General features: G+C 43.5%; 2 non-coding genes across 2 annotated transcripts; both read left to right on the top strand.

The window, feature by feature from the left end:
• Positions 1-443: 443 nt before the first annotated feature.
• On the top strand, positions 444-536 carry TRNAI-UAU (transfer RNA isoleucine (anticodon UAU)). Its single transcript is given in 2 exon segments — positions 444-481; positions 501-536. It is a non-coding gene; the product is annotated as a tRNA-Ile (tRNA).
• A 2,999-nt stretch (positions 537-3,535) lies between these two features.
• Positions 3,536-3,628, top strand: TRNAI-UAU (transfer RNA isoleucine (anticodon UAU)). The gene is given in 2 exon segments: positions 3,536-3,573; positions 3,593-3,628. It is a non-coding gene; the product is annotated as a tRNA-Ile (tRNA).
• Positions 3,629-5,275: the final 1,647 nt, after the last annotated feature.

Here is a 5,275-nt window from a genome sequence, read left to right as displayed (position 1 = left end):
TAGACAAAAGTCTAATAAAAGTGTATGACCGTAAACCTACAGATTGTCTTTAGACTGTCTAGAGGATTTCTACTGCCTACAGACTATTTCCTAGGGTTTGACTATAGGCAGTGCATGTACTTTATAGACAAAAGTCTGTGGACAGTCTATAGACTGTCTAAAAATATAGTAAGGGGAACACCACACAGTGATATTTAAGGAGCAAAAATGGCATTCTCTGAAACTGTAGTGAATCCAGCTGCCGCTTCAAATCCATTGAAGTGAGTCTGTAAAAGGCAACCTCATTCACTAGCAACCGGTGAACAATATAACACGTCGCCAAGCTGAATAAGAAGTGAACCCGTGACGTCGATCCGAGCGCAGTGCACATCTGTCTGTAGGAAAGGTCGGGGTTGACGGAGGTCGTAAAAGACTTCTATACAAGAGGGCAGCTGGGCCGTCGTTCCCCAGTGGCGCAATTGGTTAGCGCACGGTACTTATACGACAGTGCTTCGTGAGCTATGCCGGGGTTGTGAGTTCGAGCCTCACCTGGGGAATGGTTTTTTATGTTTTTTTTTTCTTTTATTGCGCTTGCATTCCAAGCGACATTCCCCAAAAAGGTGACGTGTGGAGCTCCACCCTCGGGAAGAACCACCCACCACCAACCTCCCCAACCCACCAGCTAGTTGGGGGGCCACACACCGAACCCTCCACTCACACCATCCCCTCCAGAAGCGCCACCTTTCGTTTTTATTCACAGGCTGCAGCGTGACTGACTAGACACAGAAGGAAAGACACAGGATCAGTCCACTAATATATTAACATTAATCCATCGAACGAACTATAGGCAGCGAAATTTATTGAATGTTTTCTTCCTTAGAATGTAGCGTTAGGCTTAACATACATTGATCACCGCACGGTAGTCGCCTACGCCTGCTGAACAATTTATAATACGAGTAGAATTTCTCCTCTCATGCTGTATCGGTTTCATCAACCGGAAGATAGCAGTGACGCGCAGTTGAACTTTAGGTCACGTGAGGCACGGAAAATCTGCGATGTAAACGCTGATATGTAGTTTTAACGCACTATAGCACTTAAACCAGCCTGGTTAGAGAGCTAGAATTACAACAAACGATGTAACAGCAGTTATATCGCCGTTTTGTGTGTGTGTGTGTGTGTATCACGGGACCTAAAGATCAACTACACGTCCCATCCATCGTTCGGTTGATGAAACCGAAACACCGCCAAGAAAAAAATTCAATTATAAATTATTTAGCGCTCATACGCGAATACGACGGGGTGCGCCACGTGTACCAATGTCTAACGCATCGTTCGAAAGAAAACACAAAACTAAAAATTTGGTGTCTATAGTTAGTCTATAGTGTCTACATTAAGCCAACGCTGCGGTGGAACGAAAAAGTAGAGGCTAAATAAAATTTAAAAACGAATGAGGAAAGCAACCAATGTAGAAGCGAAATGCACAACCACTAGGAGTAACGAACGTCTGCCGCATCATACCGTATGATCGCCCGTCAGTTTTTTTTTTTAATCCGTTTGTGACTGTGCTATGGATGGTGTAATGCATTTCAAGGCTGCAGGCTTTATGTAAGATAAAGCTCTGCGCAAAAAAGAGTGAGACACGTAGGATAATGATCACGGCGCTGGGTTCAGGTGGAATAAAATTATCTGAATACAAAAACACCTTGTTCAGGGTATGTCACATGCTGAGAGATGTTTGCAATAACTCCGATTTTTTTTTCGTGCGCGTAGTGCTAAAAATATCAAGTTCGTTTTTGTGGCCTTATTTCAAAAACATTGACATCATGAACGGAGGTAGGGGGGGGGGGGGGGCAAAGCCCTGAATCCTAAGTTAAAAATCCTCTTAATAATAATAATAATAATTGGTTTTTGGTGGAAAGGAAATGGCGCAGTATCTGTCTCATATATATCGTTGGACACCTGAACCGCGCCGTAAGGGAAGGGATAAAGGAGGTAGTGAAAGAAGAGAGGAACAAATAGGTCCGTAGTGGAGGGCTCCGGAATAATTTCGACCACCTGGGGATCTTTAACGTGCACTGACATCGCACAGATCTCCACCTTTGTGCGGTTTCAAAATCCTCTTCGGCAAAACAACATTCGGCCCACTAGTTAAAAAAGTTCGAAAAGTGCAGCATGACAAGGAATAAAATACTTTGCGAAAACTTTTTACATGAAAGGCGGCCGTATAATTCTGTGTATATCTGCACACACACTAGATGCGTTTCCCTGTTGTGGCAGAAACAAAGGTTTCTGTGTTTATTTTTTTCAACGATTTCATTAAACTTGCCAGCGTCTCCCGCTTAGCCCAACTCCTGCCATTAGTTTTTTTTTTAATTTTAGGTATAGTAAGACACTACACCATCGGCAAGAAAAGCAAGTGAACCACGACAATTACCTTGAATGTTCATTGCCTAAGAGCTTTACATTGCAGTCAACAAAATGGAGAGCTCGACAAGCGGGCTTTGCCGTGCTTATCATCTACCGCCAGAATAAACGGTTTATGCTGTGGCAGGTTTCAAGAAACAAAACTATTCAACCCGCTTCCAAGGTACAAAGCCAAAGTCAAAGTCAAACTTATTTTCAGCATCAACGTCCGCTGGACAGGTGTGACGTTTCGAGGGGGGGGGGGGGGTGGGGGTCAAACAAAAAGCCTAAGAAGGCTTGACAAATGCCTGCACCCTGTTTGCAGGTGGCAGAGCGACGCAGTGCCGACATGATAAAAACTGCATTCAAGTTGCACAAAACTAGCAAAAAACAAAAAGCACAGCGCCGTAGAAACACAACTAAGAACATTAGCATCAGAGTAAATTGCTAGGCTAGTTGCTTCATAATGCGCAATGGTGGAACCATCGAAACAGACGCAGAACAAGAACAAGGAGATCTTGCGTGTGTGTGTGCCTCCTTCTTCTTGTCCTGCGTCTGTTTCACTGGTTCCACCATTGTACATTAAGATCAAGACAAGGATGTAGTGACCATTATAAAAATGGTCTATAGACACTCTATAGACTTCTTACTTACTCTATTGCCTTCCTATTAATATTTCTTTTGTCTGTTCGTATTCTATAGACAGTCTATAGACAAAAGTCTAATAAAAGTGTATGGCAGTAAACCTACAGATTGTCTTTAGACTGTCTAGAGGATTTGTACTGCCTACAGACTATTCTCTAGGGTTTGTCTATAGGCAGTGCATAGACTTTATAGACAAAAGTCTGTGGACAGTCTATAGACTGTCTAAAAATATAGTAAGGGGAACACCACAGAGTGATATTTAGGAATCACAAATGGCTTTCTCTGAAACTGTAGTGAATCCAGCGGCCGCTTCACTGCCATTGAAGCGAGTCTGTAAAAGACATCCGCATTCACGAGCAGCCGGTGAACAATATAACACGTCGCCAAGCTGAATAAGAAGTGAACCCGTGACGTCGATCCGAGCGCAGTGCACATCTGTCTGTAGGAAAGGTCGTGGTTGACGGAGGTCGTAAAAGACTTCTATACAAGAGTGCAGCTGAGCTGTCGTTCCCCAGTGGCGCAATTGGTTAGCGCACGGTACTTATACGACAGTGCTTCGTGAGCTATGCCGGGGTTGTGAGTTCGAGCCTCACCTGGGGAATGTGTTTTTTTTCTTTTTGAATTGGTATAATATGGAATTGTACCAGGGACGATGGCAGTAGGCATCGAAACAATACTGCGATTATCAGAGTGCAAAGCCATCGATAACGCCTTAGGCCTACAGCCCAAAAATTCGCCAACCTGATGAAGGCCGGTGATTGCGGGTTATGAATGGCCGAAGAGTGGCGGGAATACGAGTAAAATGAAATTAGTTTAAAATGAAATTTCCAATATTTCATATCGGGATGAAAAGCTTGCTGGCCGTTTTACCGCGCAAAAATATCCACAATAATGTACAGAACATTCCAATAAATATTGTAGACCTCGTTCTATACTTGGGATATTCTTCAGGAAAAAGATTGCGTGGGGGTATTACGGCATACTGCAAGAACTCTTGATGTGTGGTGCCGGAGATGAAAAAACTGCTTTTGTTACCTATAAACCACTAAAGGCGAGGAAGAGCTCTTGCTTCAATAAGACACGCAAACAACGTTAATTAATAAGAAGTGCACATTTTGATTGAAAGCTCGAGAACACTAGACAGATTCTGTTATTCATTACTCGTGAGATCCTAGAAGGTGGGCTATTTCAATTCACTTCACAAATTCACTTGCAGCGCGCTTTAGTGGGCTAGAAATTTTAGGAAAGTTTGCTTACTTATGGATAACGGCGAGGGCTTCACGAATGAGAAAGGCGAATTTTTGTTTCTGGCCGTTTGATTGAGACAATCATGCATATAACGTAGATCATAGTGTTTCTGTAAGATGTAAATGCGCAGTCACGTGACACAACGGTGACGGTCTACGTCATGAGTACGTAGAGGCGGAGACTTCCAGCCGGTTCTTCACATTTGTTTCACGCATTTGGTTTAGTAAGTAGTAGCAGAGTGATGGTTTAATGCAAGAAAATACAAAAAGGACGAAAAAGAGAAAGTCGGTAGTGGCAGTTGCCACCTATCTTAAGCACCCGAGCTGCGGCCGGCGGAAATAAAAGGGACAGGGAACGGATAACGAGGAGAGGAGAACTACAAAGGAAAGCGTGTGCGAGAAAGGACATGTTTCTATGCAATGTCTCCTATACGTGTTGATCAGATCTCCATTTTCTCGTGGGTAACTCTGTCCATTTTAATGTTATTTCGTCGTGAGTACATTATTTTGTTTCGGTTATAACGCCCCACAGCTTCTCATGCTATGAGCGAGGCCGTAGATGAGGGCACCGGATAATTTCGACCACCTAAGATTCTTTATTATGTACAGACATCGCACAGTACCACGGGCCTCTAGAATTTCGCCTCCATCAAAATGCGACCGCCGCGGCCGAGATCGAACCTGCGTCTTTCTGGTCAGCAGCCGAACACCTTCACCACTGAGCCATCGTGGCAGCCGCCGTGTGTACAGGTCCACGTCACTCCTGGCTTTTTGGTCTGCTTGAGTTTTTCATCTGTAGTTTCCATTTCCGTATGCAATCTGCAAACTTTTTTTGATTTCGGCAACTGGTTTTTTCTTGGGTTGAAAATTCGTTTGTCACTTCTTCACACTGATTTGCCAAACTTTTAGCAATTTCCTCTCTATATAAAGTGTTAACCACTTTCTTTTGTTTTCAAGTTCGGCAACACGTTTTCCTCTTTAACATTCTGGTCATTAAGTTG

This window comes from Amblyomma americanum, chromosome 9 (assembly GCF_052857255.1).
Source record: "Amblyomma americanum isolate KBUSLIRL-KWMA chromosome 9, ASM5285725v1, whole genome shotgun sequence".
Lineage (NCBI taxonomy): Eukaryota > Metazoa > Arthropoda > Arachnida > Ixodida > Ixodidae > Amblyomma > Amblyomma americanum.
Note: the sequence above shows the minus strand (reverse complement) of the source record. Positions and strands in the feature narration are given on the sequence as shown.